Raw genomic sequence first — 27672 nt, forward strand, 5'->3', positions numbered from 1 at the left:
AAGAAACCACAAGGAAAGGTCAGGACTGAGCCCAGGAGTCAAGGACAGAGACACAAAATAATAGAAGACACTTTCTGATTTGACCTGGTGTGGGGACAAACTGTTATGGTTACCCACATGTTCTGGTTGAGGGAGCTGGCACCTGATTTGCATAGGGAGGGCATAAGGGTATGGGAGGTGGAGTTACTGACACCCAATGCCTCACTTCTCCCAGCATCCATGTCCTTTGCTGTGTGACTTTGCTGCCTCTCCCAACACACACACACACACACCCCTACACATACAAACATACCTATTCACATACACACACCTACACATACATACACACACCTACACATACACACACCTACACATACATACACATACCTACACACATATACTTACACATACACACATATACACACACACCTACACACCTACACACCTACACACACACATATCTACACACACGTACACATACACACATATACACACATAAACATACACATACCTACACACATACACACACATACACACACACACACACCCCTATACACGTACATACATATACACATACCTACACACACATACACACATACCTACACACATACACAGATACATACACATACAAACATACCTACACACATACACATACACACATACACACATATGTACACACACATACATAACACATATACACAATGCACAGACACACGTACATATGCACATACACACACACACACACACGTTGGAGGGGTGAATTCCTAGCCTTGCGCTCCTGTGCAACCATGTGACTTGCTTTGGCCACCGGAAGGTGATCAGATGTCTCAGTCACAGGAGACTTGCCCCTGAACCTCTGCCATCATCATGGGACATGCACGCCCCAGTCCACCCTGCTACATATGCAAGAGCCACCCCACCTGGACCAGGCAACCCCAGCTTCTCTGTGACATGGAACCAGCTGCTCCATGAGTGCATGATAAATAAATGCTCGCTGTAGCCACCAGCGGCATCATTATACAGAATTCATCTTAGCGCTTAACCCCAGGGCTCCAGGGAGCAAGTTCTGCTTTGATTTAATCTCCAGGGTCATACTTATAAACATTGAATTGTAAGTCCAGTGGGTACCTGGAAACCTACTTCCAGTTTCTGCAAAAGACATTATCTGTCTCTTTATTGCAGATTCTGGAGTACAAAAAATTTGAGCTGGCTGGAACCTTCCTTTAGTGAGAAGTCTTGATCCAAAGTCAGTACTTTGAGGCTGGAGAGGATCTCTCTCTAAGCTGAAATCTTGCCAGTGCTGACTGCACATGCTCTGATCTTCTTTGGGAGCTGGTTGATGACACTATTCCATCCCCTTTGGGTGACCTGAGGCGATCAGTCTGGGTTCCTGGGAAGGAGGTTAGGCCCAGTCAGTGGTTCGGATCTGGGCTTTGGAGTTGGCGCTGGCTCTGCCATGTGCTGGTCTATGACCTTGGGCAATTCTCTCAGCCTTCCCTGTGTCAGTTTCTCCATCTGTAAAATGGGATGATAATGAGGGAGGACTCAGTGTGCTAACAGGTAGGGGTGTGCAGTGGGGGCTGCAGGAGCTGGGACTAGCCTGTGCCCCGCCCTGGTGTCACATTAGGCAGAGGTGCAGGGAAGGCTCTGGCCCCAGGTCTGGGTGTGACTCCTGGGGAGTCACTGACCACAGCTGCTTCCTGGACATCTGTGCCATCTGCATGAAGGCAGGTGAAGCTGCTCTTGTACGGTGCATCCTGGGCAGCAGTCTTACCAGCAAAATTGGTGTTTGAGGGTCCTCGGCCTTGTTACAACACCTGCTCTACTGGCTGCTGGTCTCCTTGGCTGTCAGGAGGCTTCTCTGTCTTTTCCACTTTCCCAGAAAAGGCTCATCTTTTTTTTTTTTTTTTTGAGATGGAGTCTCTTCAGTCGCCCGGGCTGGAGTGCAATGGCGCGATCTCGGCTCACTGCAGCCTCTGCCTCCTGGGTTCAAGCAAGTCTCCTGCCTCAGCCTTCTGAGTAGCTGGGACTACAGGCACATGCTGCCATGCCTGGCTAATTTTTTTGTATTTTTTAGTAGAGACAGGGTTTCACCATGTTGGCCAGGATGGTCTTGATCTCCTGACCTTGTGATCCACTCGCCTGGGCCTCCCAAAGTGAAGGCTCATTTTTATAGACGTGACCAGCCACACCCAAGTGTGAACCCACGCCTCAGGGCGTCATGGCGGGACTTGTGGCGCTTAGGCTTTCTGTGGCTGCATCCAAATTCCGAATCATCCTGGAAGCTCAAAGGTTCCAGAAGACTGGTTTGCAGATCCCCGAGGTCTTAAGAATGATCACCTTGTATTCCTTATCTATTTGCCAGGCAACTTGGACTCACAGCTTTCAAAAGGCCAACTCTAATACGATGGGGACAGTGGCCACCAGGAGGCGGGGTCCCTGGAGGCCATCCTGGAGGTCAGTGGAGCAACACCAACGATGGACTCTCCCCCAGATTCACCTCTGTACCCATATCCTGTAAGACTGCTGGGAGGTCAGCTCCTCTGGGCAGGGAGCTTCATCCCTTTCCTTCACGGATGTACCTCCGCACCCAGAGTGGCCACCAGCATGTGGTAATGCCTAGTGAACATCGCAGAAGGGATGGAGAGAGGGGGGCTGTTCTGGGCTAGGTGTGACGTCCTGGGTGTCTTCCGGAAGGCCTCGGGGCGAGGACTCCAGCACCTGCTTGTTGAACTGATGTTATTTTGCATGTTGCTTCTGGAACCCCGGAGGTCCCCCCTGCCAAGCCCCCGAAGTATCTGCCGTGACTACTGTATAACACAAAACCATGGTCTGCTTGTTCTGCGTGCCAGAGCCTAGAGGAGCCATGGCAGTGACTGTGCTTCCAGCGGAGACAGGAAGAGGTAAAACTGCTCAAAACCGCATGACACAGAAGGGCACTTACACAACACACACTTCCCCTCTCACCCAGAAGCCAGGCGCCCACACAGGAGCCCATTCCTTCCCTGGGTGGGATCTGATGGCAGAGGGTCAATGCTGCAACGAAGGCAGGTGCTGACTCTGAGTGCACTGGGGTCAAGACCCTAGGGGGCCGTTGGCCTGGGGGGTCATGATGGGGATCTGGAAGAAAGGCCCATTTGTCAGAAGGACACCCCAGAGGGTGGGCAGGGGTCGGGAGGTCAACATAACCCAGTTCCCCGACAGCTCCATCCAGACTTTGGCTCAGATGCAGCCAAAGAAATGCGAGGAGAAGAACTGCGCAAACCTTACTAGAGATTGGAGATCCCAGTCAGGGTTCCCTGTGTTTGTCACAGAGAAACCTCAGTCTCTCCTCCAATCTCCTGAGGCCTGAGCCGAGGGGACCAGTGGCACGGCGACAGATGTCACATGGTTCAGGCAACAGCAGAAGCATTGGGACCTAACCACGGTGCCCAAGGTCATGACTGCCAAACGGAGCATTTGATGGTACATCACATCAACGCCTCATTAACAATTTTCAAGAAGATCACAAGCTAGAAATTTCAATCTCTTCAAAGCAACGTTCAATGCCTGTTCCCTGATTCCAAATACGACAGGTCTAGACTTTTGCAAGAACAGTCCACATTCACATGTAATCAATGCTGCAATGAACAAAAAATAGACCACAGCCAAAAAATTCCCATGCCTGCCCTAGCTCCATCCTGCCTCTCAGTGACCACAGGTGGAAACTACAGTGCCGTGCAGGGCCGCTCACCTGGCACTGGGTGGTGGGTACCCCAGCGCTGCACAGACGGCACGACCCGCAGTGAGTCAGGGCTGCCGCAGGCTGCTCACTCAGTAGCTGGCAGGGCCCGTCCCCTGAGGAGGCAGCAGGAGCCCTCGACAGTTCAGTCCCCATAGCCGCACACCCAGGCCCCCGGCCTCCTCCCTTCAGCCGTCCACACACACACACACACACACACACACACACACACACACACACACACACACACACAGTGTCCCCCAGGAGGCTTACAGCCTCCTCCCTCCAAGACCACACCCTGCACCCATATCCTGCCCAGGGGAAATGGAGGAGGCAAGTGAGAGGGGACGCAGGAAGCCATCACCAGGGAGCCCCTTGCCCTCCCCTCTGGGACAGTGACTCAGGGCTGTGCAAGGGGTTGCAGGGTGGGGAAGGGTTCTGAGGGGTCTTTATCCCCCACCACTGCCCTGTGCTCAGCCCCAAGGATGAGGGGAGAGAGGAGGGACTGGGGACCCACGCCATCCATGTTCAAGGCAGGGGCCTTCGCGCCTTCCACTCAGAGATGGGAATCCCCAGGCCAGGGCCTCCCGAGAGACAGCAGACAAGATGGGCAGGGCTCTCCCCAGGAGCTGCCAGCCCTGCCCCCTGCAGAGGGACAGAGGTGGCCCCACATGGCTCTCCATCTCCCGGCGTCTCCCTCAACATCGTCCCAGGGATGAAGGCAGAAGCCAGGGGAGAATGTGCGGCCGTCAGACATCTCTGCTGGGTGCCAGGCCCACTCTGTCCAGCAGCAGCAACAGGAAGCAGTGAAGGGCCGGGCTGCGTTGGGCAGGGTGTCTTTGGGGTCAGCTCACCCCAGGCTGAGGCCAATCCCTAGGCGGGCATGTGGGGCTCAGGGGTTCAGGCTGGCACAATTAACCCTGGACATTACGGGGGACCTAAGCCCTGCTCAGGGAGCTGAGGCTGCCCACCCGTCAGACAGAAAACCCATCCTAGACAACGGGATCCCCGGAGCACCCCAGGTACCTGCTCCTGAACGGGAACGACCGGAGACAAGGCCATTTTCCGAGCACTCAGGGGAACGCCAGGTCACACATCTGCTGCAAAGCACGCGCCTTGGGACCACAGCACCCAACAGGAAGTTGGTGCAGCGCGTGCCAGAGCTATGCACTGCCGCCGCAGGGCTGAGAAGCCTGGCGCGCCAGGGCCCCGTGGGGTGTCGGGGCGTGGCCTTTGCTCTCAGGCATGCCTAGCGCGTGACCCAGGTGGGAGGGCCCGACATCTCCGACCTTCCTGGATGAGCAGCGGCCAGATGGGGCAGGAGACAGGCAGAGGACAGGAAGCAGGTGGCTGTGAGGAGACAGCCCGGGCCTGTCCCCAAGCGGCCCCTCCAGAGTAGGAGGCAGACCTTCCCTGTCGGCCCAGGAGCCCCTTTCTCAGGGCAGAGGGTTCTGGTGATGTTGAAGAGCTCCCCTCACTGCTGCCGGCCGGGATCGGCTGTGTGCCGGGATCGGCTGTGTGCCGGGATCGGCTGTGTGCCGGGATCGGCTGTGTGCCGGGGTGTGCCGCCCACCTTTTACCTGCGCTCCCTCATCTGATCTTCCCTGCTGCCCTGGGAAGGGGTACTGCTGCCCCCCCATGCTACAGGTGACAACACGAAGGGTCAGAGAGCCCTGGACTCAGGGCTGGCTGACTCTAAAGTGTGCTCTGAGCTGTGCACTGCTGAGAAGCCCAGGGCAGGCTCTGCCACTCCATCTCCCAACTCTGTGCCAGGACACAGAGGGGGCAGCCGCCTTGAGGGGACAGGTGGCCCTGGGGAGGACGGGCCAGAGGTAAGAGCACCCTCTGCGGGGTTTTTCTCCCTCCCCGCGGCCTCTCCCTGCTCTGCCATTCCTTCTTGGGGAGGCCCCTCATTCCTTCTTGGGGAGGCCCCTCCTCCCTCCTATGCCAGCTGCTGAGCCTGGGGCCAGGCTCTCTGGTGACTCACTCTGGGCACAGCCCAAGCTCTTTGGGGTACCAGGCAAAGGGAGGACTCGGGTGGAACATTCCATCTCCCGCGGTGCCGGCCACCTGCACCGTGCTGAGTCCCTGGTCCCAGGCCACCCCCGTGTGTGTGATTCCAGGAGGGAGGCTGGCACCCCCTCTCCTGGCATAGGTACACAGCTCTGAAGCCTACACCAGGGGTGCTGCTGTGTGTTCCCGGCAGGATAAAGATAAAGACAGTGGTTAGGGGAGGTAGAAAGAGGAAAAGGAAGGGAAAATAAAATAGTTTGGGGGCTCAGTAGGAAAGTAGAGGTGTCGAGAGACAAACAGGAGGGAGAAGGGAGAAGGAGGGAGGCGAACAAATGGGAAAATGAAAAAGAAAGAGCGAGGCGCCATGACGGAGAGCTGGGGGACAGCAACCCATGTTGAGCCAGCTCTGGGCCTTGCTCCCAACCCTGACTGTGACATGCTTTTTACAGATGGGGAAATTGAGGCCCAAGAATATTAAATAACATCCAAGGTCGCTTGGTGAAATTAGTGGCAAAGCTGGAACCAGAGCCTGGGTGTGTCCAGCTCGAAATTGGGGTTCTTTCCTCACACATACCTTGACCTCCTGCCCTAGAGCCCCCCACGGAACTCTGGCTCTGGACAGGTGACCTCTGCTGCCTCCCAGAGCCAGAGAACAGCCGTTATCCTCTTGGCCCCCAGCACGGAGATGTTGCCCTGACTCTGTGGGTCTCCAAACACAGACTGTATTCACGGCGATCACAGACCACAGCTGCAGATGCTGAATCTCATGAGCAGAGGTAAAAGCTGGGGGATGCGAAAGTAACCTCACTGGCTGCTTCGCAGTTTCAGACACACTGAACCAGCCCTCAAACCTCAGCTTCATTCCTGGCTCTTAAAAATAAATTGTATTTTCAGATATTTGCCAACTCTTTTTTTAAAAAGTTTCTTTGGACCAGGAAGGCAGGTGACTGGTAAATGCTGAGTGGCAAAATTAGAGATACTTCATTTAAAAGACACTACTGGCTGGGTGCGGTGGCTCACACCTGTAACCCAGCACTTTGGAGGCCAGGGTGGGAGGATTGCTTGAGGCCAGGAGTTCGAGACCAGTCTGGGCAACATAGTGAGACCCAATCTCTAACAAAAAATTTAAAAATTAGCCTGGCGGCTGGGCATGGTGTCTCACGCCTGTAATCCCAGAACTTTGGGAGGCCGAGATGGGTGGATCACCTGAGGTCAGGAGTTCGAGACCAGCCTGACCAACATGGTGAAACCCCGTCTCTACTAAAAATACAAAAATTAGCTGGACATGGTGGTGGGCGCCTGTAATCCCAGCTACTCAGAAGGCTGAGGCAGGAGAATTGCTTGAACCCAGGAGGCGGAGGTCGCAGTGAGCCTAGATTGTGCCATTGCACTCCAGCCTGGGAGACAAGAGTGAAACTTTCCATCTCGAAAAAAAAAAAAATTAGTCATTCATGGTGGTGCATGCCAGTGGTCCCAGCTATTTAGGAGGCTGAGGTGGGAGGATCCCTTGAGCCCAGGAGTTTGAGGCTACAGTGAGTTATGATCATGCCACTGGACTCCAGCCTGGGCAACATAAGAAGACCCACCTCTATAAATAAATAGGTAAAGAAAAATAGAAGGCACTATCAACAGTAATAAGGCAACCCAGAGTGAGTGAAAATACTTGCAAATCCCATATCTGATAAGAAATTAATATCCAGAATACATAGAGAACTAAAATTCAGCAGAAAACCAAACAGCCCAATTACAAAAATGGCAAAGGACTTGAATAGATACTTCTCCAAAGACAAGACACAAATGGCTAATAAACACATTAAAAGGTGCTCAACGTCAGTAACCATTAGGGAAATGCAAATCAAAACCACAATGAGACACTACCTCGCAGCCATTAGGATGGCCGCTATAAAAAAGCCCAGAATAATAAGGGTTGGCAAGATGTGGAGAAATGGGGACCCTGTGCACTGTTGGTGGGAATGTAAAATGGTACAGCCACGATGGAAAACAGTATGGTGGTTCTTTGAAAACTAAAAGTCGAATTACTATATGATCTAGCAATTCCACTTCTGGGGATATACCCTAAATAATTGCAAACAGGGTCTCAAAGGGATATTTGTACCCGTGTGTTCACAGTAGCATGATTTGCAATAGCTAAAACATGGAAACAACCCAGGTTCACTGATGGATAAAAAGATACGCAAAGGCTGAACATGGTGGCTCATGTCTGTAATCCCAGCACTTTGGGAGGCCAAGGCAGGCAGATCACTTGAGGTCAGGAGTTCAAGACCAGCCTGGCCAACATGGCGAAACCCTGTCTCTGCTAAAAATACAAAATTAGCTGGGTGTCATGGCAGGCACCTGTAATCCCAGCTGCTCAGGAGGCTAAGGCATGAGAATCACTTGAACCCAGGAGGCAGGGGTTGCAGTGAGCCAAGATCGCGCCACTGCACTCCAGCCTGGGTGACAGCGAGACCCTGTCTCAAAAAAAAAAAAAAAAAAAAAGATAAGCAAAATGTGGCACACACATGCAAGGGAACATCCCTCAGTCATACAAAGGAAGGAAATGCTGACATATGGTACAACACGGATGAGTCTCGAGAACATTCTGCTAGGTGAAATAAGCCAGTCACAAAATGACAAATACTGTACAATTCCAATGATCTGAGGTCCCTAGAGTAGTCACGTGCATAGAGACAGAAAGCAGAATGGTGGCCCTCAGGGGCAGGGGAGGGGGAATGGGGAGTTCCAGTTTAATGGGGACAGAATTTCAGTTTGGGAGAATAAAAAGGTTCTGGAGATGGATGGTGGTGATGGTAGTGCATATATTATGAATGTACTTAATACCACTGAACTGTACACTCAATACCACTGAACTGTACACTCAATACCACTGAACTACACACTCAATACCACTGAACTACACACTCAATACCACTGAACTGTACACTCAATGCCACTGAACTGTACACTCAATGCCACTGAATTACACACTCGATACCACTGAATTATACACTCAATACCACTGAGCTGTACCCTCTATACCAACTAGCTGTATCCTTAATACCACCGAACTGTACACTCAATACCAATGAACTGTACACTCAATACCACTGAGCCATACACTCAGTACCACTGAACTGTACACTCAATACCACTGAACTATACACTCAATTCCACTGAACTATCCACTGGATACCACTGAACTGTACACTCAATACCACTGAATTTACGCACTCAATACCACTGAACTAGACACTCAATACCACTGAACTGTACACTCAATACCACTGAACTACACACTCGATACCACTGAACTATACACCTAATACCACTGAACTGTACACTCAATGCCACTGAATGACACACTCAATACCACTGAACTGTGCCCTCAATACCACTGAACTGTACACTCAATACCACCGAACTATACACTCGTACCACTGAACTACACACTCAGTACCACTGAACCATACCCTCAATGCCACTGCACTTTACCCTCAATACCACTGAACTGTATACTCAATACCACTGAACTGTACACTCAATACCACTGAACCATACCCTCAATACCACTGCACTTTACCCTCAATACCACTGCACTTTACCCTCAATACCACTGAACTGTACACTCAATACCACTGAACTGTACACTCAATACCATTGAACTGTACACTCAATACCACCGAACTACACACTCATACCACTGAACTACACACTCAGTACCACTGAACCATACCCTCAATACCACTGCACTTTACCCTCAATACCACTGCACTTTACCCTCAATACCACTGAACTGTATACTCAATACCACTGAACTGTACACTTAATACCACTGAACTATACACTTAATACTATTGAATTGTATACTTAATACCACTAAACTGTACACTTAAAAGTGGTTAAGATGGCACATTTTATATGTACCTTTACCACAATAGAAAAAACTGGGAAAAAAGAAAAAGAAAAAGAAACTTCTGCATCATGGAGTCAACAGCAGCTCCACATTTGGGTGTATGTGTTTAAGCCAAATATTTAAGCTGGCTCAATAAACATGGCACATGGCGGCTCGCGCCTGTAATCTCTGTAATCTCAGCACTTTGGGAGCCCGTGGTGGGTGGATCGCTTGAGCCCAGGAATTTAAGACCAGCCTGGGCAACATGGAGAAACCCTGTCTCTACAAAAAATAAAATAAAATAATTAGCTGGGCATGGTGATGTGCACCTGCAGTCCAGGCTACTTGGGAGGCTGAGGCAGGAGGATGGCTTGAGCCTGGAAGGTCGAGGCTGCAGTGAGCTGTGATTGTGCCACTGTACTTCAGCTGGGTGACAGAACAAAACTTTGTCTCAAAAAATATATATGAAAATAAAAATTTTAGGCTGGGTGTGGTGGCCTTACAGGTTTACAGGTGGGATTACATGCCTGTAATCCCAACACTTTGGGAGGCCGAGGCGGGCAGATCACCTGAGGTCAGGAGTTCGAGACCAGCCTGGCCAACATGGTGAAACCCCATCTCTACACAAAAATTAGCCAGGCATGGTGGTGGGCACTTGTAATCCCAGCTACTCAGGAGGCTGAAGCAAGAGAATCACTTGAATCCAGGAGGCAGAGGTTGCAGCGAGCCGAGATCGCACTATTGCACTCCAGCCTGGGTGACAGAGCGAGACTCCGTCTCAAAAATAAATAAATAATAAAATAGAAATTTTAAAAATGTGGTAGATACGGTTGCTGGCTGGCCCACCTGTCACCCATGACCCCTATATTTCCTGAATTTTCTTCCAGCTGGGGTGGCCTGTGGCGGTCCATAACCCGAGTCCAGGAGGGTGGGGCTTCGGGAAAATTCTGCTTGGAAAGGGACGCGATCCTGGTGTGTTCTTGTCATGGAAGAGGCTGAGTATCAGGTTCTGCTTCTGTTTTCAGCAGGGGTGGTGCTGGGGGCATCTCAGGCTGGATTGGGGGCAGGAGGTGGCAGTCTGAGAGGCTGAGGTGGGAGGCTGTACTGCAGCAGATGGTCCTGACCACAGAACGAGATCCCGAGCCAGCCCTGTCTGGGGACCACCAAAATTCTTCTCCTTTAATGGGGACCTCACAGTGGTTCTCCTTATAGCTTCTAGTTATTTCTACAACATAAGGATCAACGACTGAATCAATTTGCTTTGATGTAACTTCATTCCTCTGGGCCAGGACTGTGGGGAGGGGGCACATCCCCCAAGTGTTACCAAGATAACTAGGTTTACATGTCGTGAAACCTCCGAGCATGCAGAGACGGGACCCCAGGTGCAGGGCTCCGGGGGATGCATGACCCCCTCCGCAAGACCTCCACCTGTGGGAAACTCTAGGCAGATCATCCCACTGGGGACAACTGAAATGACAACATGGTCCTTTGCATGCTGATTGGAAACCAGATTCCTCATAACTTTCATCTGCTGGGCCTGCTCCGCCCTCCGGAGATTGACAACGAAGTGAGTCCCTCTGTCTAGGACAATCCCTGGAGCATCTGAGGACACCCGCCATAGCTCACCCCATCTACAACCGGGCCCTTTGTTCTTGAGAGCAAACCTTGCTTCTTTCCCTCCTTCCACACAAGGTTTCTGACTTAAGCCATGAATATAATTTTGGCCGACGCTGTGCAGCACGTGCCGCACGTGGGCCGTGACACCGGACCCTCGCCAAACCTTACAGGCCAGCCTCGGGGTGGTGCTGTATCAGTGAAGATGCTCAGGTCGAGGTTGGCAAGCTGGGCTTTGGGGAGCAGGGAGTCCGGTGCTCCAGTGCCCGACTCCAGAGCCTTAATTAGCCACCATTCGGCACAGTTTCTCTCTGGGACATCAGCACCCTGCCACTCTCTTTTAATGGTGTTTCTGACACCTTCCTAAAATGACAGAGGCACCCAGAACCTGAGCAACACTGCACACCGGCTGGCCAGCAGAGAGTGCAGTGTGACGGCTTCCCTCCTTGCTGTAGGACAGGGGTTGGAAAACTGCTGCGCCAGCCTGTCACCTGTGTTTGTGCAGCCCTCGAGCTAAGAATAGTTTTTACAGTTTTATTTATTTCATTTAATTTTTTTTAGGAGAAGGGAACTTACTCTGTTGCCCAGGCTGGAGTACAGTGGCATGATCACAGCTCACTGCAGCCTTGAACTCCTGGGCTCAAGTGATCCGTCTGCCTCAGCCTCCCAAGTAGCTGGAACTACATGTGTGTGCCACCCCCTCCCCCGGCTAATTTTATAATTTTTTGTAGAGACAGAATCTTGTTATGTTGCCCAGGCTGGTCTCAGACTCTTGGCCTTACACTGTCCTCTTGCCTCAGCCTCCCATAGTGCTGGGATTACAGGTGTGAACCACTGTGCCCAGTCCAATTTTTACAGTTTTAAACGAAAGAAAACCAAAAGAAGAATAACATTTCATAACACACAAAATTCATATAAAGTTCCAATCTCAGCATCCATAAATAAAGTTTTATTGGCAGGTAGCCAAGCTATCTTGTTATCTTAGTGAGCTTGGGGCTGCCATAATGAAATACCACAACCTGGGTGGCTTAAACAACAGACATTTCTGTCTCACGGTGCTGGAGGCTGGTAAATCCAACATCAGGGTCCTGGCTGATTTGGTTCCCGGTGAGGGCTCTCTCTTGCAGACAGAATTCCTTCCTGCTGGGTCCACACGGGGTAGGGAGGGAGCTCTGGCCTTTTCCTCTTCTTACCAAGGCACTAGTCCTGTCGTGAGGCCTCTATCCCAAAATAAAAAAAATTAGCTGGGCGTCGTGGTGCATACCTGTGGTCCCAGCTACTTGGGATGCTGAGGTTGGAGGATCGCTTGAGCGATCCCAGGAGGCCCAGGCTGCAGTGAGCCACGATCACTCCGCTGCACTCCAGCCTGGGCAACAGAGCGAGACCTGAGCTTATCTAAACCTTGTCACCCCCAGAGCCCCACCTCTTAATACCATCACATTGAGGATTAGGGCTATCAATCTTGGGGGACAGAAACATTCAGTACACAGCACCTATTTACATATTGCCCGGGGCTGCTTTCACGCTACTATGGCAGACCTGAGTAGTTGCAATAGAGACTGAATTTCCTGCAAGCTGAAAACATCGACTATCTGGTCCTCTATGAAAACATTTGCCTGGCTGGGCGCAGTGGCTCATGCTTGTAATCCCAGCACTTTGGGATTGGGAGGCTGTGGTGGGAGGATTGCTTGAGCTGAGTTCAAAACCAGCCTGGGCAACACAGTGAGACACCTTTTCTACAAAATTACAAAAAAAATTAGTTGGGTGTGGTTTACAGCTATGGGATTACAGGTGGGTGCCTGTAGTACCAACTACTTGCAAGGCTCAGGTGGGAAGACTGCTTGAGCCTGGCAGGTCAAGGCTGCAGTCGCCTATGATCACACTATTGCATTCCCGCCTAGGCAACTGAGTGAGATCTTGTCTAAAAAAAAATTTTTTTTTGCTGAACCCTGTTCCAGGACAACATCTCCTCCAGGAACACAGCCTTTTAGGCCACGCCTGGCTGGGTGTGGTGGCTCATGCCTGTAATCCCAGCACTTTGGGAGGCCAAGTTTTTTTTTTTTTTTTGAGACAGTCTTGCTCTGACGCCCAGGCTGCAGTGCAGAGGCGCTATCTTGGCTCACTGCAACCTCCGCCTCCCAGGTTCAAGCAATTCTCCTGCCTCAGCCTCTCGAGTAGCTGGGATTGCAGGCACCTGCCACCATGCCCGGCTAATTTTTGTATTTTTTACAATGGGGTTTCACTATGTTGGCCAAGATGGTCTCGAACTCCTGACCTCAAGTGATCTGCCTGCCTCGGCCTCCCAAAGTGCTGGGATTACAGGTGTGAGCCACCCATGCCTGGTGGGTAAATCTCTTGAGCCCTGGAATTCTAGACCAGCCCAGCAACATACTGAAAACCCATCTCTACTAAAAATACACACACACACACACACACACACACACACACACACACACAAAGCCAGGTATGGTGATGTGCACCTGTGGTCCCAGCAACCTGGGAGGCTGAGATGGGAGGATGGCCTGAGCCTCAGGTTGCAGTGAGCTAAGATCGTGCCACTGCACTCCATCCTGGGTGACAGTGTGAGACCTCATCTCAAAAAAAGCTCAATAAGAAGGCCATGCTTCCCCTGCAGACACCTGTGCTCCCCTATCTGCTTTGCACACACCCTTGCAGAATCCACACCTCTGCTCTACGCACCCCGCGTCCCCAGCCCTATTTGCCCATCCTTGTGGGCCTGAGTCTAGGACTTTTCCTCTCTCTTGGTGGGGAGGGGGTCTCACTGAAGTCAGACGGCCTGTACGGAGCTCGGCACTGTCTCCATGCATACTCCTGGTCACGTTATTTTGTGGGTGAGTTTTAGGCGGTTTGTTGACTTTCCAGCCAACTCTGGGATTCTGCTGGGTTTTCCTCTTGTGAGACCATAACCTCCTCTCCTGGGGATGTGACACACAAATCCGCTTTCATAACCGGTACCCAGAAGGCAGACCTATTTCAGCAGCGGTGTGATTAGTGGCGTTCTGCCCATCTCTGTTCAAAACCTCACTCTGGGAGAGGATCAGATGCAGCAGGTCCAGTTGACGCTGGTCAAGCTCCTGTCTGGGGCTCACGCAGAAGTCCAGTGGGACGTATTAGTGTCCATGCTCCATAGCGTCACTGCAGTGTCACCGCTGCTGTCTACTGTCTGCCCCGCCCGAGTCACACCGCGTGTGAGCAGCACCCCAAAGCCTTCCTACAGAGGCAAACCTCATGGCTTAAAAGCTCCTTGCACTGTTTTCTGGTAGATGCCTGTCCAGTCACATGTTATGCACAATTTTTAAGTGTTTCACACAGGCCTCGTGAAAACGCCTCATAAAATTCAGTACTTGGCTCCACGGTCTATTGAAAGGATGCTCTGTCTTGAAAGCCCTGTGGTCTCAAGGGGGTGGACACATTGACATGTTCTCACAGCCCCAGGTTTAAATAGCTCCACTGTGACTCATGGGAGCTGGGGAAGAGCCAAGGGACGTCAGTGCATCCCAGGAAAGGACCCGCCAGGAGCGAGGTCCTCCCTGAGCCCTGGCCTGTGGAGTCCCACCCACCCCTCACTCGGAGATGTTGGAGGGTGGCCCAGCAGGGTGGTCTGGGGGACCCTGCTTGGCCCCTGGGAGTCCGTAGGAAGCCTCCTTCGCTCTGAAAGCTGAAGCTGTCAGCAGGCAGCAGGCAGCAGGTGGGTGCTGGTGGCTGGAATGTAGTGCTTCCTTTACGGTGGGGTTTGAGGCCCATTGAGTGACTAAATGTCTCTGGACAAAGGTGTTCCTTGCATCAGAGAAACCTCATTATTGCAGAATCTCCTTTCTTTTTTAAATAAAAACATCTCTAGGGGCTGGGTGTGATAGCTCACACCTGTAATCCTAACACTTTGGGAGGCCGAGGTGGGCAGATTGAGCCCAGGAGTTCCAGACCAGTCTGGGCAACATGGTAAAACCCCGTCTCTACAAATAAATACAAAAATTAGCCAGGTGTGGTGGCGCATGCCTGTGGTCCCAGCTACTTGGGAGGCTGAGTGGGAGGATCACTTGAGCCCGGGGCGGTGGAGGCTGCACTGGGCCATGACTGCGACACTGCACTCCAGCCTGGATGACAGATCGAGATCCTGTCTCAAAAAACCCCCCAAAAACCAACCAACCAACCAATCAACCAAAAATCTCTAAAGCTCCAAATCAACATTAGTATAGCAAACCCAACACTGACCCAAGCCCCATCGACACTGGAGCTGTCTTCAGCGGACAGGACGCTTCCCCAGGGTGCTTACGCAGCTATGGCAGGGAAGGGCAAACTTTTGCAGCAATGGGACAGACAGTAAATATTTTAGGCATTTCGGGCCAGTCCATCTCGATTACGATTACTCAACTCTGGGTGCAAAAGCAGCAAATATGTAAATGAAGGGCGTGGCTGTGTTCCAATAAAACCTTATTTACAAAAACAAACGGTGGGCCTGATCTGGCCCCTGGGCCATAATTTGCAGACCTCTGATACATTAAAAAAGGAAGGTGAAGCCAGGCACAGGGGCTCACGCCTGTAATCTCAGCACTTTGGGAGGCCAAGGTGGGTGGATCACCGGAGGTCAAGAGTTCGAAATCAGCCTGGCCAACATGATGAAACCGTCTCTACTAAAAATACAAAAAGTAGCTGGGCATGGTGGCGGGCACCTGTAGTCCTGGCTACTTGGTAGGCTGAGGCAGGAGAATCACTTGAACCTGGGAGGTGGAAGTTGTGGTGAGCTGAGATCCCGCCACTGCACTCCAGCCTGGGTGACAGAGTGAGACTCCATCTCAAAAAACAAAAAACAAAAAACAACAACAAAAAAGGAAGGTGACCCCGTCTGCAATACAATTAAGGCAAAAGTGCAAATCCTCTTGCTGTGTACAGAACATGCTGTTCTGCTCCTCTGGGGGCTGGAGCCCCACATGGGCCCAAGCCACAGCCCTGCCCTTCTGTGGGGACACTGAGTCTGGAAGGGGGAACTCCTTCAGGTCAAAGAGGAAACTTTCTGGCCAAGTGGTTCCCATGCTGCCTGCGAGCCCAGCCTCTGACCTCACTGCCTGGTGAGGGTGACGGGAGGAGGAGAGGATGCCAGAGACTTTTGGGTGCCCTGTGTGTCCCCTCAGTGCTACCTTCCCTGCTGGTAACTGTGACTTCTCATCAGATCGCAGGCATCAGGTTCATCTTCTCTGGAGTAAACACCATCAAGGCATCCTCGCAGCCCTCTCTGTGGTGCTGCTTGCCGGCAGAGAGCCGAGGACAGCTGGCCGAGCCACGCAGGCTGCTGTCTCTAATGCCACACTATTTTTGGTGACTCTTTTGCCTCATTTATTTTTGATTTGAGTTGCTCATACAGACTGTGTGTTCTTTCTCCCTCCTGCACTGAAATGAAATAAGCGTAGTATTTTTAAACCTCACTTGTGTTACTTCATGATTAGCACAGATAAGCACTGTCCGACGTGGTGCTGCGTGGCCTCTGGCTTCAGCCCTGGGCTTCACGTGAAACTGGCCTGCTCCTGGATGTGGGCCTCATTCTTCCGGACACCAAGCCCTACGCTGAAGCTGGACATTGGATGGTGGGGGTCCAGGGACATCCAGGAAGTGCCCTCCGAGTACAGTGGGTGCAGGAGAAGGACACCCATCTGAGCAGCAGCCCTGAGCTGTATTAATGTGTGGGCAGCGATGTCAGAGCTGCTGGCGACCCAGTGCAGTCTGAATGAGGCCTCGGGATAAGGGATTTCCCATGCGTTCATTCAGCGTAATTTTTGCCCCATAATCCTATGAGGTTAGTACTATGTTTTAGGCACAAATGACAGCTGAGAAAACTGAGGCTTGGAGAGATAAAGCTGGCCTGCCTTGGTCACCTGGTGAGTGGCAGTTCTGGGAGTCCACCCTCTAAAGCACAGTCTTGTTCTATGGCCAGCAGAGAAGTCCAGAGACAAACACGGGAACAGCCAAAGGCCTCCTCGTAGGGTGAGCTGAGTGGTGCTTCTCAAGATCACTGAGAACCGACTGCTGGGGGGGCCCGGGCAGCAGCAGGGGGTGGGTGTCGTCAGGAGTCTCCGAGGCAATGCAGGTGTGAGCTGGGGCCACCTGGGCAAGGGCGGGGAGACAGAGGTGACCAGTGGCTGGCAATCCAAGAGGCTGAGACCGCAGGGTCTTCGGGCAGATGCGGGGTGTAGGGGGAAGACAGGGGTGCAGGTGGCTCCTGGGTTTCCAGAGGTGAGTGGTCAGTTTCTGAAACGGGAGTTGTGGGTGCAGTGGTGTGGGGGAGCCCTGGAGCCAGTGGCGGCTGTGTCTGGCCTCAGATGCTGGTCGGGCATCCACGTGGGGAGGCTGGTGCTGTCCCCTGACAGGGCTCCTCCCCAGCCGTGGATTGGGTGGTTGTTTCTTTCGTGCCCAGGGCCTTTGCAGACTCAGATCCCTCTACCTGGGATGCTGTTCCTTGGGGTTCCTGCTCAAATTTTATCTCTTCGGAGAGGCTGCTCCAGAGAGCTCTGAGCGTCACAAGTGTGTCTTCTGCCAAGCGCCTACCCCAGCCTGTGTGACTGTTCACCTGACTGGCCCCAGCGGGACACTGAGGGCAGGGGGTGGGTCTGTCTCGTTTCCTGCTGAATCCCTCATGCCCGGAACAGGAACTGACACCTCATTGGTGCCCAGCACGCTTTTGATGAACGCACGAAGGTGTCCCAGCCCGCTCTGAACAAGCAACTTTCTGCTTATAGATAACACAGATGCCAGCATGAGGCTGAAGCCAAGCAGAGCAGTGGGAAGTGGAGCGATGGGAGGTCATGTTCTGCTGCTCCTCTTAGGGCGACAGAGGGTGCCCTGCAGCTGCAGCAGTCTCCTCCAAGGGGATCCACAGTGGGAGAGGGCAGCCTGCACAGGCCCAGGCTTATATCCCTGACCGAGAGGATGCCTGGCTCACAGGGTGTGTGTGCAGAGCCAGGCATCTCATGGGCATGCGTGCATGGGTGAGCACCTGCACAGAAACACACACACGGCTCACGACCACCACTGCTGTCACCTCCACCTCTACCATGATCTCTGCCCCTCCATCTCAATCATCTCTATCTCTGTCACCATCACCTCCTCCTCCCCCATCACCTCCACCATAACCTCTACCCCCTCCACCTTCATCACCTCCACCACTACCTCCATCTCCACCCCCATCCACCACCTCCGCCTTCATCACCTCCACCTCCGCCTTCATCACCTCCACCACTACCTCCATCTCCACCTCCACCCACCACCTCCGCCTTCATCACCTCCACCACTGCCTCCATCTCCACCTCCACCCACCACCTCCGCCTTCATCACCTCCACCTCCACCCACCACCTCCGCCTTCATCACCTCCACCTCCACCCATCACCTCCGCCTTCATCACCTCCACCATTACCTCCATCTCCACCTCCACCCACCACCTCCACCTTCATCACCTCCACCCGTCACCTCCACCTTCATCACCTCCACCCATCATCTCTACCTTCATCACCTCCACCTTCATCACCTCCACCTTCATCACCTCCACCCACCACCTCCACCTTCACCTCCATCACCTCCACCTCTACCACCACCATGGCCTCTGCCCCCTCTGCCTTCATCACCTCCACCTCCACCATCCTAGGCCAGCTCATTGTCCTCTGAGCACTACTGCTTTCAGCTTCTCTGGGAATCTTCCCCTAGCAACCTTCCGGGGGCAATTCTGCTGCTCTTCAAGCTGCAGTTCTCACCTCCACAGGCAAGGGCCCCACAGGTGCCCCTTCAGCCCACCCCCCTTCCCTGGGCTCCAGGTGTTGGCTCCATCCACGCGGATATCCCTGGAACTCTCCCTCTCGCCCACCTCCACCACTTGCCTTGGAAGCTCCTGCCTGGACCATGGTTGTCAACCTGCCACCAGAGCCCCGTTTCTATTTCTCAGCAGCAGATCTTTTCATGCCATGCTTTTCTCAAAAGCCCTTCGTGGAGGTCCAGGGCTGTCAGCATGACGTCCAAGTGCCTCAGCTCGGCATCCAGAGCCATTCACAGCCTCTCCTGTCTACCTTTCCATTCTTCAACCCCCTCTCTGCCCCTGCACATCTGCCTGCCTCTCCTCCTGCACACCTGGCCCTGGGCACACGTGCCTGCCTCTCTCCCACACACCTGGCCCTGGGCACACCTGCCTGCCTCGCCTCCCGCACACCTGGCCCTGGGCACAGCTGCCTGCCTCGCCTCCCGCACACCTGGCCCTGGGCACAGCCGCCTGCCTGTCTCCCGCACACCTGGCCCTGGGCACAGCTGCCTGCCTCGCCTCCCGCACACGTGGCCCTGGGCACAGCTGCCTGCCTCGCCTCCCACACACCTGGCCCTGGGCACAGCTGCCTGCCTCGCCTCCCGCACACCTGGCCCTGGGCACACCTGCCTGCCTCTCTCCCGCACACCTGGCCCTGGGCACAGCTGCCTGCCTCACCTCCTGCACACTTGGCCCTGGGCACAGCTGCCTGCCTGTTTCCCTCCTGCTCCTGTGCACGTGGCAGCTCCTGTCCTCACTCCTGCTGCTCCCTCAGAGCAATGCTGCATCTCCCCATCTGCTGGGGACTTCACCTGCCTCAGGGGCCAATGTGTGGCTGAGTCCCAGGTCTGAACGGGTCACCCACACTATTTGCAGTGGTCGTCCTGGTGGTGGGCAACAGCAGGTAGAGAGTTGCACTTTCCATTTCTACCACCTCTATCATCTGTGTCTTCTAAATGATGTGGCTAAAGTCACACAATTCTAAGGAGGAAAGAGCTGGGGCAGGCCGCTCGCCTGCAGAGCCAGGACTCTCCATGCACCTCCTGCCACTCATTCGCCACTTCCACGATGATTTCTGGGGAAGAGCGCCCTCATGGCTTTCAAGTTAAATCTTCAACACTCGAGGGCCAGCCCAGCTCCCGGGCCACTACCTTCCTAGGAAAGACCCTCCCTGCCCATCCAGCCTGCCCATCAGCTAAGGGGAAGATGGGGCGGCCCACCCCACCCTGGGCTTCCCCATTTCCTGTGTTCACCTGAGCAGGGACGAGGAGGGGCTCCTCAGCCCTTGACAACATGGAGGGCTGTGAACTAAAGGAACTGGGGGTGACTGGAGCAGGGAGGGGCCAGGGGCACTCTCTTCAATCCCCAGACACAGCTGCGGCTCATCCAGGGCTGTTCAGAGCAAGGCCTGTGCTGTGCATCCCTGGCCACACTTGAGACAGGCCTTGACGTTAATATTGATCCACTTATTTTTCCAGTTACTTTTTATTTTTTTAAGGGCCGGAGGTCTTGCTATGTTGCCCAGGTTGAACTTGAACTCTCGGGTTCAAGAGATCCTCCTGCCTCAGCCTCGAAAGCAGATGGGACTACAGGTGTGAGCCACCATGCCTGCCTCCAGTTACCTTTTATTGATGACAAGTAATGCTGGTTCTTTATTGCAGGGACATCAAGTTTCAGTTTAAAATAAGCTTATTTAAGAAATAAGTTTAACTAACTAAAAAGAAAATGCAAGCTAAGAAATGGCACATATGACTGGACACGGTGGCTCACACCTGTAATGCCAGCACTTTGGGAGGCTGAGGTGGGTGGATCACTTGAGGCCAGGAGTTTGAGACCAGCCTGGCCAACGTGGTGAAACCGAAACCCCTTCTCTACTAAAAATACAAAAATTAGCTGGGTGTGGTGATGTGTGCCTGTAATCCCAGCTACACCAGAGGCCGAGGCAGGAGAATCGCCTGAGCCTGGGAGTTGGAGGTTGCAGTGAGATAAGATTGCGCCACTGCATTCCAGCCTGGGCGGCAGAGTGAGACCCTGTCGGAAAAAAAAAAAAAAAAGAAAAAAAAGAAAAGAAATAGCACAGATGACCCAAATCATGAGATGAAAGGCCAATGACTAAAGTGTGGGAAACACCTGCTAAAGACATAGAGAGACAGAGAGGGAACACGGGGGGTCAGAGAGCACTCCGATAGAAACTGCAGGGCCTCACAGGGCCCCACTGCCTCATCCCCCAACTCCTCGAGGGCGTGTTGCCTTCACAGTGGAACCGCAGGGCAGAAAGCGAATTCCAGATCATGCTGCAGTTCTTTTTCCCTTTAAAACTAATTTGACACCCTTTTGTGAAGTGTGTCAGAGTTCCTCCCATTACAGGAAGTTGATCAAGAGAAGCCAGGGAGAGAACAGAATCAGGCTGGACAGTGTGTTCCAGGCCAGTCCTGGCAAGAGGCTTTGATGGGGTCTAGACAGGGGACATGCATCTGAAGGTGTGTGTACAGGTGTGTGCATACACATATGCACACGTGTGCACACATACACGCACACGGACACCACCGGGCCCCCTTCACCCGTTAGCCAGCCTGTTTATGGTCTGCTGCCTGCTCATGTACCCAGCGATCTGCTGGGGAGAGGCCACACTCTGCACAGGTGGATGCCCCCATGGGCATACCAGGCGGGCCTCCTGCCGCTCTGGAAAGCAGATACTCCAAGGGATAGGTGCAGAGCAAGGCCCAGCACCCCTACAGAGGGCGGGGTGGCCAGGGGGACTTGGAGAGCTGCATAGTGGTGCTGGGTGACCCTGGCTCATGTCCCGAGATGAGAATGTCCAGTCAGGGACCACTTCAAACAGAGGCTCAGAGCGTGGCCTGCAGCTCCTGGGGGAGAGGGGTTGGACTGTGGGGTGCAGTGCACCCAGGGGCACTTTTGCTTTGCTCTTTCTGGCCTGGACGTGTCCAATTTCCCTGCTTTACAGCTTTCACTGAGGCTGCTCCCAGAGGAATGGGCAGGGCTGCTCTGGGGTCTCACTCTCGGCCCAGGCCAGAGGCTTCAGACATCTCCTTACTCAGGCCCAAGGCCTGAGGTTCCCACGGAAACAAGTCCCCCAGGTGACCCCTCCCCATGTGGCGCAGGAGGTCACAGCATGAGACCCCAGGGGCCTGGGACAGAGCTTTGGGGTGGTGGTTCGGGGGCCTCACTCCCTCGGCCACTTCCCTGATCACAGCTTTGTTTTCATCATCTGCTGCAGTTCTGTTGATACCAGGAGCATTTCTCAGCCCATGTTGGTGTCCTGAGTGATCCTTTTTTTTTTTTTTTGAGACAGTCTCGCTCCGTCTCCAGGCTGGAGTGCAGCGGTGCGATCTTGGCTCATTGCAACTTCCACCACGCCACCCGGGTTCAAGCAATTCTCTTGCTTCAGCCTCCCGAGTAGCTGGGATTACAGGTGCACGCCATCATGCCTGGGTAATTTTTGTATTTTTAGTAGAGACGGGGTTTCACCGTGTTGGCCAGGCTGGTCTCGAACTCCTGACCTCAGGTGATCCGCCCACCTTGGCCTACCAAAGTGCTGGGATTACAGGCGTGAACCACCGTGCCTGGCTCTGAGTGATTCTTAAAGAGGATGAACAGAGGAACAAGGGAAGCCTGTCCTGGGTGCTGGCTGCTCTTGGGCATGCAAGCCACTGTCAGGGTGATGGGGGGGCGGGTCCTTTCTGCCATGGGGGACCCAGCGCAGTGGAACCGGACTTGGCTCACCATCTGCCTCGTGAAATCCAAGCCCTGCCCTTCGCAACATGGAGAAAACAATCTGTGGGTCTTAATGGCCCAGCTCCAGGTTCGCCTCCCCATTGGTGCAGGTGAGGGGATGCCTGATGAAGTAGTGCTCCTGGCCCTCACTCATCAGCTCCCTCAGAGGGAGCCATGTCAAACCAGACAGCTCCAGGCAGCATCTGCAGGCCACTTTGAACTGAGGGGAGCCAGACCCCACCACTGCCCCTGCCTCAGCGTCTCCAGCCCCTCTCAGGGCTGCGGCTGCAGCTGCCTCTACCTGGCTGCAGTGCCAGGGAGAGAAGGAGCCTCTGCATCTGGTGGGCTCATCAGTGAGGGCCAAGGGAAGCGGCGGGCGCAGGGACGGGAGGGGAGGTTCCAGGTTCTCTTGGCCATCCCCTCCTTCGGGGGTAAGGGCAACAGTGACGCGCACACACTGCGGCGCCCAGCTTCTCCCACTCCTTTCCAAGCATCCACAGTAAAAGGAGATAAAGGAAATGCTGAGTCTCCTCTCAGAGCCAGATTGAAATTTTAAGTGAGCCAAGGTAGGAAAATCACACAGGGGGATGGGGCCACAGCAAGAACCACTTCCCGATGATGACTGCGTTTCAGAGCCTGACTCAGCACGGCGGGGGGCGCAGAGGCGGCGCGGAGGCGGCGCAGAGAAGGCGCAGAGGCGGCGCGGCTCCCCACGGATGGAGCATGGAGCGGCTCTGCCTCCGGCTCCGGCTCCAAGCTGCTGCCTCGGCTTCCTGGGCAGAGGGGGTGGGTTTTAACTTCTTAAATCCCAGGATGGGAGAAGGAAGAAGAGGCCAGTGTCCTGGTGTATAACAGATGGGCAATTTCAGAGAGATCATTGCTTTACATGGGGTGGCCACGCTGGCATTTAAGTGGTCTCTTGGCCACTTGGCCCTGTCCCTGGGTGTGGCTGGGGTCCCCACCTCTCTGGAGCCTGGCACAAACTCACACCCAGGAGCTGAGCCCCCCCATGCAGTGACTGGGCAGGGAGGCCCGGGCAGTAACTATCTGGGGAGTGGTGGCGCTCCCAGCTCGCCTGGCTGATATGAGTCTCTATGGCAGCCTCGGAGAGGTCGGACTGTCCGCCACAGGGACAGAAAGCGCTGATTCTCGGCCAGCCCTGAGCAGAGACACTCTGGACACTGAGTCCAGCCAGGGCCCGCTGCTGGGCTTAAGCACAGTGCCCAGCACAGAATAAGGCGAACTGTTCACTGTCCTTCCCCAGAACCCAGTGCTCATCTTACACAGGCTGCTGTCTGATCCCTCGACAACAGCTCTTATCATTGTATTTTAGGTGGGTTTCAATCACGGCCCTTGGAAGAAGTTGAGGGGAAAGATTGGTTCCACTTGCACAGGGGAACTCAGAGCCCAGAGGAGGGATGTGGCCAGGTAGCGCTTCTGACAGAGCACTGAGGAGTGAGGGTGGAGTAGGGGAATGTGGGAGCTGAGCTGAGGAGTGAGGGTGAAGTGGGGGATGTGGGAGCTGAGCTGAGGGGTGGGGGGTGAAGTGGGGGATGTGGGAGCTGAGCTGAGGGGTGAGGGTGGAGTGGGGGAATGTGGAAGCTGAGCTGAGGGGTGAGGGTGGAGTGGGGGGACGTGGGAGCTGAGCTGAGGGGTGAGGGTGAAGTGGGGGAATGTGGAAGCTGAGCTGAGGGGTGAGGGTGGAGTGGGGGGACGTGGGAGCTGAGCTGAGGGGTGGGGGGTGAAGTGGGGGATGTGGGACCTGAGCTGAGGGGTGAGGGTGGAGTGGGGGAATGTGGAAGCTGAGCTGAGGGGTGAGGGTGGAGTGGGTGATGTGGGAGCTGAGCTGAGGGGTGAGGGTGGAGTGGGTGATGTGGGAGCTGAGCTGAGGGGTGGGGGTGGAGTGGGAGATGTAGGAGCTGAATTGAGGGGTGAGGGTGGAGTTGGGGGATGTGGGAGCTGAGCTGAGGGGTGGGGGTGGAGTGGGGGAATGTGGAAGCTGAGCTGAGGGGTGAGGGTGGAGTGGGGGAATGTGGAAGCTGAGCTGAGGGGTGAGGGTGGAGTGGGGGGACGTGGGAGCTGAGCTGAGGGGTGAGGGTGAAGTGGGGGAATATGGAAGCTGAGCTGAGGGGTGAGGGTGGAGTGGGGGGATGTGGGAGCTGAGCTGAGGGGTGGGGGGTGAAGTGGGGGATGTGGGACCTGAGCTGAGGGGTGAGGGTGGAGTGGGGGAATGTGGAAGCTGAGCTGAGGGGTGAGGGTGGAGTGGGTGATGTGGGAGCTGAGCTGAGGGGTGAGGGTGGAGTGGGGGAATGTGGAAGCTGGGCCAAGGGGTGGGGGTGGAGTGGGGGGACGTGGGAGCTGAGCTGAGGGGTGGGGGTGGAGTGGGGGGACGTGGGAGCTGAGCTGAGGGATGAGGGTGGAGTGGGGGGATGTGGGAGCTGAGCTGAGGGGTGAGGGTGGAGTGGGAGATGTAGGAGCTGAATTGAGGGGTGAGGGTGGAGTGGGGGATGTGGAAGCTGAGCTGAGGGATGAGGGTGGAGTGGGGGGATGTGGGAGCTGAGCTGAGGGATGAGGGTGGAATGGATCAGAACATCACAACAGAGCCCCAGGGTGCCAGCCCTGGGACCTCCCTCCAGTCACAGCACCTGTGGTCCCTGCCAGGGGAAACTTCGGCCGGCATCCTGGGCAGGGAGACCCCCACCTGCCCCAATGGGAGGCTGTGCCCTGTCTCCCCACGTGGGGGCCCTGCATCCTCACAGTGACCGCTGGGAAAAGACAGACCTGGGCTTCCATGCCTCCCCGGGCCACTAAACCCATCTCTCTGAGCCAGGAGGGTGTGCTGCCTTCCAACTATAAATACACCAGCAGGAGGGGAGAGAGGGGACCCAGGTTGGATCCCACTCCTACTCATGGGGGGTAGGGAGGACCCACAGTCGGCTCCAGGTCCACAGGCTGGCTTCCTACCAGGTGTGCTCCAAGGCCCTCAGCTGGGCTGCCACGTCCCCGCCTCCACCCTCACCCCTCAGCTCAGCTCTCATGTCCCACTATTCCTCCCCCCACCCCTCAGCTCAGCTTCCACATCCCCCCACTCTACCCTCACCCCTCAGCTCAGCTCCCATGTCCCCGCACTCTACCCTCACCCCTCAGCTCAGCTCCCACATCCCCCCATTCCACCATCATCCCTCAGCTCAGCTCCCACATCCCCCACTCCACCCTCACCCCTTAGGTCAGCTCACACATCTCTGCCTTCACCCCCACCCCTCAGCTCAGCTCCCACGTCCCCCCACTCCACCCCCACCCCTCAGCTCAGCTCCCACATCCCCCCACGCTACCCTCACCCCTCAGCTCAGCTTCCACGTCCCCCCACTCTACCCTTACTCCTGAGCTCAGCTTCCACAACCCCCCACTCTACCCTCACGCCTCATCTCGGCTCCCACATCCCCCACTTCACCATCACTCCTCAGCTCAGCTTCCACATCCCCTCACTCCACCCTCACCCCTCAGCTCAGCTTCCACGTCCCCCCACTCCACCCTCACCCCTCACCTCAGCTTCAACGTTCCCCAACTCCACCCTCACCCCTCAGCTCAGCTTCCACGTCCCCCCACTCCACCCTCACCCCTCAGCTCAGCTCCCATATCCCCCCACTCTACGCTCACCCCTCATCTCAGCTCCCACATCCCCCACTTCACCCTCACCCCTCAGCTCAGCTTCCACATCCCCCCAGTCTACCCTCACCCCTCAGCTCAGCTTCCACATCACCCCACTCCACCCTCACCCCTCAGCTCAGCTTCCACGTCCCCCCACTCCACCCCCACCCCTCAGCTCAGCTCCCACAACCCCCCACTTCACCCTCACCCCTCAGCTCAGGTCCCACAACCCCCCACTCCACCCTCACCCCTCAGCTCACCTCCCACAACGCCCCACTCCACTCCCACCCCTGAGCTCAGCTCCCACAACCCCCTACGCCACCCTCACCCCTCAGCTCAGCTCGCACAAACCCCCACTCCACCCTCACCCCTCAGCTCAGCTCCCACATCCCCCACTCTACCCTCACCCCTCAGCCCAGCTCCCACATCCCCCACTCCACCCTCACCCCTCAGCTCAGCTCCCACATTGCCCACTCTACCCTCACCCCTCAGCTCAGCTTCCACATCCCCCCACTCTACCCTCACCCCTCAGCTCAGCTCCCACATCTCCCCACTCTAACTTCACCCCCCAGCTCAGCTCCCACGTCCCCCCACTCCACCCTCACACCTCAGCTCAGCTCCCGCATTCCCCCACTCTACCCTCACCCCGCAGCTCAGATCCCACGTCCCCCAACTCCACCCCCACCCCGCAGCTCAGCTCCCACATCCCCCCACTCTACCCTCACCCCTCAGCTCAGCTCCCACGTCTCCCCACTCTACCCTCACCCCTCAGCTCAGCTCCCACGTCTCCCCACTCTACCCTCACCCCTCAGCTCAGCTCCCACGTCCCCCCACTCTACCCTCACCCCTCAGCTCAGATCCCACAACCCCCCACTTCACCCTCACCCCTCAGCTCAGCTCCCACATCCCCCCACTCTACCCTCACCCCTCAGCTCAGCTGCCACATCCCCCCACTCCACCCTCACCCCTCAGCTCAGCTCCCACATCCCGCACTCTACCCTCACTCCTCAGCTCAGCTCCCACATCCCCCCACTCTACCCTCACCCCTCAGCTCAGATCCCACATCCCCCAACTCCACCCCCACCCCTCAGCTCAGCTCACACGTCCCCCCACTCCACCCCCACCCCTCAGCTCAGCTCCCACATCCCCCACTTCACCCTCACCCCTCAGCTCAGCTTCCACGTCCCCCACTCCACACTCACCCCTCAGCTCAGCTTCCACTTCCCCCACTCCACCCTCACCCCTCAGCTCAGCTCCCACATCCCCCCACTCTA

The 27672-nt window shown here is 55.0% G+C and overlaps 1 protein-coding gene across 6 annotated transcripts in view; it reads right to left on the reverse strand.

The window, feature by feature from the left end:
* Positions 1–27672, reverse strand: part of KCNAB2 (potassium voltage-gated channel subfamily A regulatory beta subunit 2) — a 111914-nt gene that overhangs the window by 71115 nt on the left and 13127 nt on the right. Inside the window, exon 1 of one of the 6 annotated variants that reach the window (XM_057299890.2) lies at positions 4727–4942. The exons of 4 other annotated variants lie outside the window; for them this stretch is intronic. The gene's annotated coding sequence lies outside the window, so the exon portion shown is untranslated. Of the gene's footprint in view, positions 1–4726; positions 4943–27672 lie in introns of those variants that run through there. One more of the 6 variants, XM_063602141.1, reaches the window with a different exon arrangement.

This window comes from Pan paniscus, chromosome 1 (assembly GCF_029289425.2).
Source record: "Pan paniscus chromosome 1, NHGRI_mPanPan1-v2.0_pri, whole genome shotgun sequence".
Taxonomy (NCBI): Eukaryota; Metazoa; Chordata; class Mammalia; order Primates; family Hominidae; genus Pan; species Pan paniscus.